The sequence below is a fragment of the Camarhynchus parvulus genome, chromosome 2, assembly GCF_901933205.1.
Source record: "Camarhynchus parvulus chromosome 2, STF_HiC, whole genome shotgun sequence".
NCBI classification, from domain to species: Eukaryota; Metazoa; Chordata; class Aves; order Passeriformes; family Thraupidae; genus Camarhynchus; species Camarhynchus parvulus.
This window is the reverse complement of record NC_044572.1, coordinates 2,388,460-2,402,323: the sequence shown is the minus strand read 5'-3', so window position 1 is coordinate 2,402,323 and position 13,864 is coordinate 2,388,460. Positions and strand designations below refer to the sequence as shown.

The window sequence follows — 13,864 nt, the reverse complement described above, 5'->3', positions numbered from 1 at the left end:
GCAAGCCCCTTCCCAGGCTCCCAGTCTGGTGCTCACATTTCTTCCATACTTTCTGCCAGCCCAGGGATGGTTCAGCCTCCTCTGCTAAGTTTAAAGAGGCAAAAACCACAGAAAATGCTGTGGAAAGAGGGTATTTAAGGAAAAAAAAAATATTCTCCTTCACTTAGTGATAAATAGACCTTAAAAAATGCCAAGCCAGAGTGTCTGACCTCCAGGCAGCTTTTGGGACAGGTCTCAGTTTGTTGCTGCTCAGCTGAGGTCCATCCTCTTTGCTGTGGTGGTCACTGCCTGTGCACCCAGCCCACCACATTTCCATATTCCAGGAAACCCCCTGAGAATTTTCTGGAGTGAAAAGCTGCCATCACTGACCCTGGCCATTACCAGCAGCTGAGGGAAGAAGATGAAGTGGTGGGAGGCTCTGCGTGAAAATTCAGTCTTTCCATCTCTGGTTCTTTCCCTCCCTTCCTCTCCAAGTCATCCTCCCTGCAGCCTCCAGACAGAAACAATTAAGAAACCACACCACCATCTGTGTTTCTGAGAAACTTGAAGAAACAGTTTAACATGAAGCAAACCCCCAAATCATGTCCTGCTGGGGGGACAGAGGAGCAGCCCCACACCTGACTGGTGGCACCTGGCTGACTGAGCTGTGATAAATATGAAGCCTCTGAGCCTCCTTGTGTCATTTAAAAGCAGATCCGCATCCATTATCATCTTTTTTCCTGGCTGCTTTTTGGTCCCTACTGACCTCAAAGCCTTGGAGCCTCCACTTGAATCCTCTGGAGCTCATGTCAGTGCTGCTTGGCCAGCTCTGTGCTGCCCCTGGGGTGACTCCAGGCAGAAATGAGCAGGAGATCCCTAGTCCATGCCCTTTATTCCCTATTCCACCCCTGTGCAATCCCACAGGGGGTTAGCTGCAGTGGTGGAGTGCTTGCTCAGCATGTGTGAGGCAATGGGATTGGTGCCTGCCTTCTCCTTCTGGGAGCCAGATGATCTTTAATGTCCCTTCCAACCCACGCCATTGGATTCTGTGATTTCTCCCTCTCCAAGCAGAGCAAGGGAAATCTTGGTTTTGTCTTCCCTTGAGCTGTGAGAGTCCTGCAGACCAGGATTGTCAGCACCAGACACAGCCCTGGGGTGGAGGATGGCTGAGATATGACAAGGGAAGGGACTTGCCTGGTGGGGGACAATATCCAAACCAAGCCCAGGATGTCCCACAGGAGGTTTCTCCCATGGCATTGTCACCCTGTCCCAGGTGGGACCTGATCCCAACCCTCCTGCATGGATGTGTGTCGCAGACATCTTTTATGAAAAATCCTTTCCTTAGGATTTTGTCTCCTGAGAAGCTGAGAGGCCTCAGGAACAAAATGTAAACAATGATTATCTGCTGCTGTGGAATGCAACAGGTGCATCTGTGATTGGTCTCATAGAATTGTTTCTAATTAATGGCCAATCACAGCCCAGCTGGCTCAGACTCTGTCTGAGACACAAACCTTTATCATTCTTTCTTTTTCTATTCTTAGCTGGCCTTCTGATGAAATCCTTTCTTCTATTCTTTTAGTGTAGTTTTAATGTAATATATATCATAAAATAATAAATCAGCCTTCTGAAACAGGGAGTCAGATCCTCATCTCTTCCCTCATCCTGAGACCCCTGTGAACACGGTCACAGGATGTGCCTCTTCTGCCATGACAAAATTCAATATTATCACCCTGCCATGACCCCAGACCCAGCTTTGTGGCCCCAAAAGTGAGCAGGCCTTCTCCTGGCACACCTCAGCAGAGCAGATCCAGCCCTTGTCCTGCTGCTGCCCACTCAGAGCTCCTCACTCCACCCTTCCCAAAAATCCTGCTGACCAAGTGGGATTTCTCCTTTGGCCGAAGCTCTTCTCTTCTGCTCTCCATCTCATTGCCAAGAATTTCCCAAACCTGGCGGGAAATTAGAGAACCAGCAAAACCTGCCCTGCCTTGGAGCTCATTTCCTGCCAGCCATCCTCTGTCAGGCACTGGGAGCAAAATATTTCGGGCTTTTCCAGGCACTAAATCACCCTGTTGGACTGGTAATTGGGGCAGCTGAACTACACCTAGTTCCACCTATTGAAATGGTGGCAGCAGCCTCCATCCCACAGGAACTGACCCCTCTGCTGCTGCTGGAAGTGCTGCTGACATCCATTTCCAGAGGTGTTTGTGGAGCCACCACAGAGCCTGGGGTGGGCGGAGGAGGCAGCAAGCTCCAGGGGCTGGAGATGGGATGTGGGGTGTTCAACCCAAAGGAAAAGCCAAAAACTTCATGGAAAAGAAGGAATGAATGAGCTTCATGGAGAAGAAATGAAGAAGGAGCATCTTTGCAGAACGCAAACCCACAAATTTATCACCTTCATTAAAAACCCTCCCCAAACCTGCCACAGGCCCTCTGATTCCACTCGTGCAATCCCATCCACTTCCCAGGGATTACATGGATATGGTGAAATTCAGCCTGGCTGAATTAGCCCTACCAGACTAACGATTAAGGGAAATTAAGGTTGGAAATGAGCTCTAAGATCATCAAGTCCAACCATCAACCCAGCACTGCTGTGTTCACCTCAAACCACGTCCCCAGGTGCCACATCAATGTGTATTTGAACATTACCAGGGATGGTGACTCCACCACTGCCCTGAAAAGCCTCTTCCAATGCCTGACCACCCTTCCAGGGAATAAAATTACCCTAATATCCAATCAACACCTCACCTGGTACAACTTAAGGCCATTTCCTCTCATCCTGTCCCTGTTCCCTGGAGCACAGCCGGATCCCCCCCGGCTGTCCCCTCCTGGCAGGAGCTGTGCAGAGCCACAAGGTCCCTCCTGAGCCTCCTTTGCTCCAGGCTGAGCCCCTTCCCAGCTCCCTCAGCCTCTCCTTGGGCTCCAGACCATCAATGTCCTTCTGGTCACGAGGAGCCCACACACGGACATGGAATTCAAGGTGTCCCAGCAATGCCAGCACAGGGGGACAGTCCCTGCCCTGGCTCAAGCCAGGTGTCAGCTGGTTGCTCAGAATGCTCCGCACATCAGCCCATTCCAGCCACAGAACCAGAGAACATCCAAATTGGATCTACAAAGACCAAAACTCTCCAGTCACCCCTGAAGTTCTACATTCAAAAACACCCAACGTGGTCACTGGGCTTCATAGGACTGAGGTCACCATGGAGGTCACCATGGGCTCCTCCTGCAGCTCTCAGCAAACTCTGCCCAGCATAGAAGTCCACACACACCCCCAGCCCATCACCTGCCCCATCCTGGCCACCCCAAGAAGTCATTGCTGCCCCACCAGCTCTCCCTGCCCAGATTTCTGTCCAGCTCCCACTTCTGGAATTTTGGGTGCTTTCACTTGTGCTTTGGGAGATGACCAATTTCACCCTGCCTGTCCACACAATTCCCTTGTTAAACTAGGGACAAGAAGGGGATTCGGGAACATTCAGCCTCTCTGCTGGGCAATGGAAGGCGCTGGGTGAAATCTGCTTCCCTGTTTTTTGAAATGCAATTACTGGCAGGGAAGACCAAATCCTGCATTCCTCAGTGAAGGAATCTGGATGATGTCACCTCCTGCCCAGTGGCAGGAGCATTCCTGCCCGAGTCCTCCCTCCAGGCAGCCCCTGCCTTTCCTCCAAATATTTGTTTTGGCTGGTTTTTAGGAAGCTTGGAATAACAGCAGGATGGACTCTCCTACTGTAAGGTCTGTCCCTGAGCAGCACGTTCACAGGGCCATGGGTTAACAGAGGCTCACATGTGTCAGCCAAAATTTTACTGCCAGTAGCAAAGTGGGGGATTTGTTGGTTTTGTGTATTTTCTTTTTTTTTTTCCTCCTCCTTTACAATCTGTGTGGTTCAGTGCAGGCTGAGAGATATCAGAAACCTCTTAAAACAGAAGGTTCTCTGCCTCACTAAAACACTTTGAACCAAATTCCTTAAATTTTCTCATACTTGTGACTAGACTAGAGGCACGTAGATGTGCTTGTAGTGCTGTGCCCTTCCCTCCCTCCCTTCTTGTTAGGATCCACCCAGCAGGACACATCTACTGAGGTGCCTAATGCCAGCCAGGACCTTTCCTAAACTGCTGGCCTGGAATAAAGTGCCCTTTTGCCTGGCAGGGGAGTCCCAGTGGATGTTTCTGGAATAAGGGTTGCAGGGAATGGAGCAACTCTGGGGTGATGCAGAGGCAGGACCTTGTGCCTCCTCAAAGCATAAAACCTCTGTGACATCCTCCAAGACTGGTTTTAAGGCACTTGGGGTGGATTTCATTGTTTAAATTTGGGTGGTCAACCCTCCTTGGAGCTGAGTGTCGCAGACATGTTTTATGGAAAATCCTTTCCTTAGGATTTTGTCTCCTGAGAAGCTGAGAGGCCTCAGGAACAAAATGTAAACATTGATTATCTGCTGCTGTGGAATGCAACAGGTGAATCTGTGATTGGCCCATGTTGGTTGTTTTTAATTAATGGCCAATCACAGCCAGCTGGCTCGGATAGAGAGTCCAAACCACAAACCTTTGTTATCATTCTTTCCTATTCTATTCTTAGCTAACCTTCTGATGAAATCCTTTCTTCTATTCTTTTAGTATAGTTTTAATGTAATATATATCATAAAATAATAAATCAGCCTTCTGAAACATGGAGTCAGATCCTCATCTCTTCCCTCATCCTCAGACCCCTGTGAACACCACCACACCTGGGCACAGGTGCCCAGAGGAGCTGGGGCTGCTCCATCCCTGGAAGTGTCCAGGGCCAGGTTGGATGGGGATTGGAGCAGCCTGGGATAGTGGAAGGTGTCCCTGCCCATGGCCCTTCCAACCCAAACCTTTCTGGCGTTCTGTGACATCCTGGGACTGTCTGGGACTCATCTCAGCTTCCAGCTCTTCTCTCCACTCCTCTAGATGTCCCCAGGAGACCCAAAGCACACCCTGCCCAAGGCGTGGCATCCCCCTGCAGCTCTTCCCTGCCCTCAAGAGTCCCCATCCCACACCAAGGTGCTGCTCACACCCCATGGATCACCCGCTGCTCCTCAGCACCTGTGATGTGGAGAAGGGAAGGTGGGCATGGCTGGAGGGATCAGGAGCTGATTTTAAAGTAGGTTTCTTATGGCAGGTGATAAATTCTTTCCCTGTGCTCCAAGATGATCCATTGCTGGCACCTGAAAAAGTTTTCTGCTCTCAGACTAATTCTGCAGGACTCATGGGAGGGGATAATCCAGTGGAAAATGAAGTGCAGGAGGTTGTTTCTTGTGAGGGGCTTGTGAGGTTCAATCATTCTAAATCCCACAGATGATGGTGGGATCTCACCAAGACACTGATTTCACTAAAACCTCAGCTGGGACACTGAGATCCTACAAAGATTGGGGAGAGGAGTGATGGGATGGAGTGAGGGGTGGGAAATTCCATTTCTAACATCAGCACAAGGTGCTGCCCCACATCTGAGTTTAAAAAAAAAAAAACACATTTAAATAACTGCTTTTTTTCCCAAGCTGAAACCTCTTACATCTGCTGATCATCTTGTTCTGTCAGGCTGTGAGCAGGGACAGGAGCCTGAGGCACCCCCACAATCTGTCCCTCTCAGTGCCAGATGTGACCTTCAGTGGCAAAATGACCCAGCCTGGATGGATCCCACCCTGCTGATGGCTGAAATCATCTCTCCTTCCCCGTGGGGACTGCAGGCAGCAGCCCCTCAGAGCCAGGCATTTCACAGCCCCAGCCCTGACTCAACCCCTCTGCAATTAGCACAGGACTTTTCATCAGCTCTCTGTTGTTTTTCAGCCCTGGTGATAAAAGGCTCCAGCGAACATTTCCAGCCGTACACAAACTGCAGCCTGCCAACATAAACACCATAAAAACACTCCCAATAAATCAGAGCTCACCCTCACTAGGGCTATTCAAATTCTCTGGAATGGCCAAAAAAGTGCTCTGGGCTGCCAGGAGGCTCTGCAGCCACGGGGAGGGAGGGAGACAAGCAGGGAGAAGGATTGAGTGGAAGCTGGAGCTGAGCTCCCTCCTCATCCTCCCACCCCGGGATCTCCGGCAGAGCTCTGCTCATGGAGGAATAAATAAAGGAGCTCCACGCCCACACGGGTCCTGGCCAGAGCACAAAACCTCGTGTGTTTGCCCTTAGACACAGAATTTCTTGCAGAAAGCTGAACCTGTGAGCTGGCCACTCCTGTTTTCCAGGGCATCCCTCTGTGCTGTAACCACCAGGGGTGAGGTCACCCCACACAGCAGCTGCAGGAGCCCCCTCAGCATTTGAGGGTGGGCACAGGAGATCAAACCCTGCGTTTGATGAGTTCTGCCTAAATCTCCTGGCAGAAACAGCCTTGGCCAAACCCTCCGGCCAAACCAACCCCAAAAGCCGGGCAGGGTCTGGAGCATCCCCCGGGCAGGGCCTGGAGCATCCCCCGGGCAGGGCCTGGAGCATCCCCCGGGCAGGGTCCAGCCCCTCTCTGCTCATGTTGCTGTGGCTCCCACCCACAGAAGGACCAGCCCCAGGTCATCTCCCAGGCTGGGGCTGAAAGAGAGGCCACACAAGTCCTCCCTTCTCCCCAAATCCTGGAGGCACACAGTCCCTCTCCCGGCATTCCCAGCAGAGCTCCTCACCTCTCCACTCCCACCAGGATGCTGGGCAGCTCTCCATGCCCCAGGCAGGGATGTCTCACGCTCCACCAGCCCAGCTCTCCCCAGCACACGCCGCCTCCACGCTCTGCAAACCTCTGGCTCCATCCAAGCAGGCGCTGAAGCTGCGGCTGATCTCACCCGTGTCCCTGCAGCCTGGAAAGCGCTTTGTCCGGGGATTCTGCGAGCCTGACAGCGACCACCTCCCATCAAACCAAGCCAAGCATGCAGCACAGCCCCGTGGGAGGCAGCCTGGCTCTGGATGCCCTCGGAGGAGAGGCGGTGGGAGCAGCAGCGGCTCCTCCCGAGTGCTGCTGGGCAGCTGCAGCATCCCCAGAGCCTGGCAGAACTAATGGGTTGTGGCATCTGGGGTGACCCTAAACACCTCCCCAAAGCAGCCCAGGGGCTCTGGGCACCGACGTCAGCACAGGGTCCCAGCCCTGGTGGTCTCCCCTTTCCTGGGGGATGTCCCAGGAGAAGCCCTGCTGTCAAACGAGGTTGTGTCTGCAGCAGGGATTGCTTTGCAGCGCCCCTGGCATCATCTCTTCCTCCTCTCTCTTTCTCCTCCCCTCCTCCTGTTGTATTTGCAGGGATTCCTGTGGCAGGGAGGAATGATGAATCTGACTCCATGTTCTCAGAAGGCTAATTCATTATTTTAAGATACTATATTATATTAAAGAATGCTATACTATACTAAAGAACACAGAAAGGATACTTACAGAAGGCTAAAAAGATAATAATGAAAACTCCTGACTCTCTCCAGAGTCCTGACACAGCTTGGCACTGATTGGCCAATGAGACAAAACAATTCACACCAGAATCCAATCCAACAATCTCCAACCACATTCCAGATTTATTGTCCCTGACCAGAAGAAAAGCCATCCCTGGGATCCTTTGATGTCAGATTTGCTTCGTCATCTTTCACTTCAATGTTGGATATTTGGTCAGGGCAGTGAGATTATGATTGATGATTATGATATGATGACTGTGATGATGATGATTTTATGTGTTATTATTATCTATAGTTTTAGTTATTAGGATGACTATTATGGTTTTATTATATGTTTATTGCATTTGCCGGATCTCCCGACAGACAAAGGGAGGAATGATGAATCTGACTCCATGTTCTCAGAAGGCTAATTTATTATTTTATGATATTATATTTAAGAATACTAAACTACACTATACTAAAGAATACAGAAAGGATACTTAGAGAGGGCTAAAAAGATAATAATGAAAACTTGTGACTCTCTCCAGAGCCTCGACACAGCTTGGCCCTGATTGGCCAAAGAGTGAAAACAACTCACAGCAGAATCCAATGAAACAATCACCTGTGGGTAAACAATCTCCAAACACATTCCACATGAGCACAACCCAGGAGAAGCAAATGAGATAAGAATTGTTTTCCCTTTTCTCTGAGGCTTCTCAGGAGAAAAATCCCGGGTGAAAGAATTTTTCAGAGAATGCGAATGCCGCATCCTCCAGCCCCGCTTTGTATCATCAGCCTGATCTGCTTTGAGTGGAGCCGGGCACAGGAGGTGCAGGGAGGGAGCAAAGTGATGTTAGTGATGCTCCCGAGCTGCAGAGAGCCCCGGGGCACGGGGCAGTGCCAGCACAGGCCACCGGGTCACTGAGACACTGCGGGATGATGCTCTGCAGAGCGGCTCCTCCCCAGGGCTGCGAGCGGAGACACGGGCAGGGGGAGGAGAGGAAACCAGGACATTCATGTCTGAGCCAACCTGGTTCACTGTTTCTGTCTGGCAGCGCAGAGGAAAGGGCTGGGCAGAGCTCTGAGCAAAGCCATTGTCAGCAGCAGGAACAACAAAAAAAGAAATTATAAAAACGTGCCTGGAGGAACTTGGCTCGGGTTCATGTTTGAACTGGTGTTCTCTGGGGCTGGCACTGGAAGGGAACAGGATTTGGGGTCGTGGCATGGATTAACCCTGCCTCAATCCAGAGAGTGGCACAGAGGAGGGATGGAAGCACCCAAAGGTGCTCAGGGCTGGGCTGGAAGTGATGCCTCCCCAGTGGGGGACGAGCCCCATTTCTGGGCTGTTTTCCCGTGATTTTGCCCATTTCCATCCCACTGCTGGTGCCATCTGGGGCTCGCTGCCCCCTGCCCTGTGTTTGAAAGGTGCTTCACACCAAGCCCACTTGCACAGCTGCCAGCCAGCTTTAAAGGGTGTGAAAAGGGGGTGAGAAATAACAACACCTCAGAGGTGTCGAGCTCCCTCAGTCCTGGCTCTGCTGAAATGGACCTGATCTCTGGGGAAATGGGGATTTTGGGTGTAAACCCCTCAGAAAATAGGATCCTGTGGCTGGTGCCACCCTGTCACCCCCCTGTGATTGTGACAGGGCCCAGCTGGTGGTGGCACTTCCCAGGGATGAGGCTGTGGAGTGTCATTAATGATCAGGGTGATGGGATTGAATTTGGGGTGTGGGGAAGCTGTGCTGCTCTGTGCTGCTCACAGACATCCCAAAAATATTCCATGGAAGGACAAGATGCAGCCAGAAGAATTTCAAGTGGATAGGAAATAAAGTTCTCCCTGCCAAACACTGGCATGGCATGCTGGTGGCATCTGCACCTCCTGAGGGGCCTCCAGCCTCTGCTGGGCTGTGATTGCCCAAATCACCCTCAGACCCTCACCTTGCTCAGCACTTCCCACACCTCCACACACACTGGAGCCAGGAAAAGTTGGCATCCACCCCCAGAGGATGGAGGAGGAGCAAAAAGTCAAACTGAACAGAAAAGAGAGTATGCAGCCCTTAGAGGAGCAATTCTGACCTGCTCGAGGGCTTGGCTTGTCCTTATAAAGTCACTTCATGTCAGAACCCAGGACATTGCTCTGGCTGCCCTGGAGGACTCGAGACCCTGGCAGAGGCTCAGAGACCTTGGCACGGAGTCAAAGACACCTGTGCCTTTGATTTTAGCCCATGGAAACAATTACCAACTTTGTGTGAAGATTTGCAAGCCACGAGAGTTTAAGTAGAATGATAGTGAATTTGTCACAGGGTGAAAAAGTAGAATTTTGGGGATTTAGAATGGGGGTTCAAGAGGCAAGATGGAGGAATCTGGGCATGTCCTGTCCTTCTTCTCCTTCTCCTTGTCCTCCATCTTCTGCTGTGATGGGGACACTTTTAATTGGTTTAGAATAGAGACAGACTGTCTAACACAGGTGATAGGTGTTGGAAAATTATTGTAAATGAAGTACACCTAGGTTTTAGTATAAAAAGCCAACACCACCCCAAGGGCAGGGGCTGTGCCACAACCCGACCTGCTGGACAGATCTCAGCAGGTCAGAGAAAGAATGTCATAGATAAGAGAAAATAAACAACCTTGGAAAGCAGAACCGAGGAATCTCGACTTCTTCTTCGGTTGCGGGGCTGGGAAAAAAAGACTTTCTAATATCTCAGGAGCCATTTCAAGCACAGAAACCTGAGAACTTCATTCCTCAGGGACAGCTCAGGGTGGGACATGGGATCCTCACCTTCTGAGGATGCAGCCAGAGAAGCAGTGGCACAACCCACAGCACCAAAAATGGGAGAGGCAAGGAGATAAACAAATTGCTCCAGCAAAGCTCATTCTCATGTGCCTTGATTAATTCATAGCATGGGGCTGCTCCTTTGCTATCCATGTTCCCTGTCTTCTACTGCCACAGCCCCAGGTTGCAACGTGCAGGAATCCCACAAAAACTCCTTTATTTTCCCTTCTCCTGGCAGCAAGGAGCAGGCACCACGTGGATTTTCATGGCTGCTCACCACTCTCCAAGGGACAGAGCAGGTCAAAGGGAGCTGGGCAGCCTTAAATCTGACCCTTGGGGTGAGCACTGGGTGGAGGAACTCCAGCCAGGCCATAAATGAGACGAGAAGAGAGTTCTCCCCAGCCCTGGGATCATTCAGGAATATGGTGCACACCTTCTTGCTGGGGAAGGAGGGGTTTCCTTGTGACACACACACACACAAATAAAACCCTCCTGGTATTTTGGTCTTGGACAAGACCCAAGGATTGTCTGGAAATGGCTCTCCCAGCTTGCAGGAGGAACAGATTCCCCATCTGCCTCATGGCCCTGTTCCTGTTCCCATTGTCTGGAGCTGGGATTTCCTCCCTCTGCCTCTCTAAGGAAGTTTGGACACAGGGCAGGTTGCCCTCCTGTGGCATTCCAAGGGAATTTGGGGGAAAGGAGAAGGTCCCAGGGTTTAAGGGACTCTGTTTCCCTTTGTGGGGTATCATGGAATATTTGCTCTCCTCCCACCAGGAGAGGACACAGCTCTCTACCAATAAATCCATTCAGCCAAACTCCTGTGCTTGGGATAGATGGAAGAGCTTTTGGGGATGGGAGGAGATGGAAGGAGGAATTCCCTCCCCTCCCAGGCCACCTCATGAACAATGGGGGTCGGGAGCTCCTTCCAGCCCCCCTCTCCGGGAAATCCCTAAATCTGCAGAGATCTGGAGGCAGAAGGGGCGCAGCTCAGGGTCATCCATCAGCCACAGGGAAGATCTTTAGGATTTAAAAGGATGGGACCATTAAAAGCTGTGGAATTTCAACAGCATCTCCACATGAGGTTCATCTCAGGAGCCTGAGGTGGGGATGGGGGATCCAAGTTGGAGATCCCAGCCCAGAGGAGCATCCTGGGTGTTTGGTAGCCAAAGGAGAAGTTTTCTCTCAAGGAAGGTTGGCCAAGAAGATGAGGACACCCAGGAGCAGGTTCAGCTCCCACTGGTGGTGATGGTGCCCAGCCATGGGCTCCCCCTGCCTCAGTTTCCCCAGCTGCACAGGAGGGAACACAGCCTTTGCGAGGTGTTTGGGATGTGAAGATGAAAAGGGCGCTCACAGCCTTGGATCTTCTGTTAAAAACAAGCCAAAAGCACCTTACAGAGAAGATAAACTTATCATGGACTAGAGACACCAGCTGCAAATCCACATCTGCTGCTGGATGAGCCCCCATGGCTGCTGCTCTCCAACTGTGCCTGGCCTCAGAGCCCAGCTCAGCATGCAGGAGCAGGGGGATCTAAGCTGGTGATCCCAAAGCCAGGAGGATGCAGATCCCAAAATTTGCAGAAACCTCAGGAATGGAGCACAGGATCAGCAGGAAAACCAGAATCTGGTGCTCTTCCCCCAGCTTGGGTGGTCTGAGACAAGAAGAGGTTTGGGATGGGGATTGGCAGGAGGTCCCAGAGCACAGAGGGGTTTCACAGAATGGTTTGGGGTGGAAGAGACCTTAAGGATCACCTCATTCCACCCCGTGGGCAGGGACACCTTCCACTGTCCCAGGCTGCTCCAAGCCCTGTCCAACCTGGCCTTGGGCACTGCCAGGGATCCAGGGGCAGCCACAACTTTGGGAATTCCATCCCAGCCTCTCCCCACCCTCACAGGGAAGAATTTTTTCCTGTTTCCATGAGGAAAAAGCTGAACCACGTTTAGTTTAATCCCAAACTGCCTGGACACGGATCTGCGCTGCCCTGCGTGCCGGGGGATGATTCACGGCAGCAAAGCGTGCACGAACCGATGCCAAATAGGGATGTTGTGGCTCTCTCCCCGGCAGGAAAGGCACCACAGGAACATCCAGCCTCAGCAAACACGTTTGCCACCCCAATAATTGGGAAAGGGCAGAAAATGAAGAGCGGGGTGGGAGCAGAGCGGGGGGTGCAGCGCAGGGAGGGGATCCGCAACGAGCTGAGCTAAAAACCACCGGCAAAACCAGGAGGAGGGAGAACAAAACAAAACAAAACAAAGCAAAAGAAACATGAAAGTAACATACAGAGAAGCGCTGGGCTCAGTCCTTCCCAAAATGGTCCCATCCTGGCCAGCTTTGGTACCTGGATCCCCGTCCGGTGCCGCTCCCAGCGCCGCTCTCCTCCCTCCTTCCCTCCCAGCACAGCTCTGACGTGGGACGGGAAAACTCCTCTGGATCTGCACCCCAGCACTCCCTGGGACAGCAAGGATTCCTTTGCTTCCCTTGATTTTTTTTGGCTTTTCCTTCCCAGCCCGCTTGAAAAACGCCATGGAAAAAAAAAAATACAGCGAGATGAATTCAACTCGCTCGCTCTACCAGAGCGGTGTTTATGGAAAAAAAAATCAAATAATTCAAATAGTTGAAGGGTTTAGGGCTAAAAATAGCAAAAAGAGCTCCTTGGAGCGGGAGAGGAAGGCGGGAAGCGGAGGTGCTGCAGCTGGATAAGAATGTTTCCTTCTTGTTTGGGATTTCTTTTCCTTTCTGCACCAAACCTGGTGGAAAGTTGGCTACAAACTCTCCCTGTCCTTACAGCTACAGTGAAACACTGCAGCACCACCAAAAAAAAAATGCATTTCCCCCTCAATTTTATGCCCAAAGCAGTGCCTGTTGTGAAATTTTGTATTTTAATGTTTTTTGTTGATCAGAGGCTCCTATCCCCAGCCCCTCTTCATCCCCGTTCTGCATTCCCAGCCCCGTTTTGCAGGGCAGGGGGAACATCTGGAAGGGAAAACATCTGGAAGGGGACAGAGGGATATTTTTCCTCCTCCCCCAGCCCCCCTGCTCTCTGCCAGAGGGATTTTTCTCAATTTTCCCCCCCCTCTTCATCCCCGTTCTGCCTTCTCAACCCCATTTCAGGGCAGGGGAACAGCTGGAAGGGAAAACAGCTGGAAAGGGACAAGAGGGACGTTTTTCCTCCTTCCCCAGCCCCTCCTGCTCTCTGCCAGAGGGATTTTTCTCCCCCTGTGCACATCCCTGCTGCAGAGGGGGGGATGTTGCCCCTGACTCGAAGCCACGAGCGGGGATTAAATAATTGCCCCACGCCGAGGCCACAACCCCTGGCACGTTGTCATCTGCTCCTTCCCCTTGCCAACCCGCATGATTTTCCAGCTGACCTCACAAAAATTGATGTTTTCCTTAAAGGCCCCGTGTTGTGAGGGGAGATTTGGCTTCGAGGAGCCCAAATCACTGAGGTTTTACTCGCTGCAATGAAAGAAAACCTCAAAACTGAACAAAACTGGCATGAAGAAGGCCCTAAACCTTTAAAATCTGGTGGTTCTTCATCTCTTGAACATACACGACCCTCAGGATGCCCTAAGCAGCTCCCACCATGTGAAACTCCTCGAAATAACTTGTTTTTCCTGGTCTGAAGGCAATTTTAAGAGATGTCCTTGCTCCTCAGAACAGCTGGGATGGGGCAGCCAAGTTTTCATCCCCTAATTTAATTTCTCAAGTGTTTTCCTGCTCTCCAGCTGCTCTGGGGGGAGGAACAGGCTGGGAACAGCCTGGC

At 51.4% G+C, this 13,864-nt stretch overlaps 1 protein-coding gene across 3 annotated transcripts in view; it reads right to left on the bottom strand.

Annotated features, from left to right (window-relative positions):
* GJC2 (gap junction protein gamma 2) overlaps positions 1-12,599 on the bottom strand; it is a 34,411-nt gene extending 21,812 nt beyond the window's left edge. The window contains exon 1 of one of the 3 annotated variants that reach the window (XM_030943567.1): positions 12,382-12,599. The gene's annotated coding sequence lies outside the window, so the exon portion shown is untranslated. Of the gene's footprint in view, positions 1-6,606; positions 6,661-12,381 lie in introns of those variants that run through there. The other 2 variants (XM_030943569.1, XM_030943570.1) reach the window with 2 other exon arrangements.
* Positions 12,600-13,864: the final 1,265 nt, after the last annotated feature.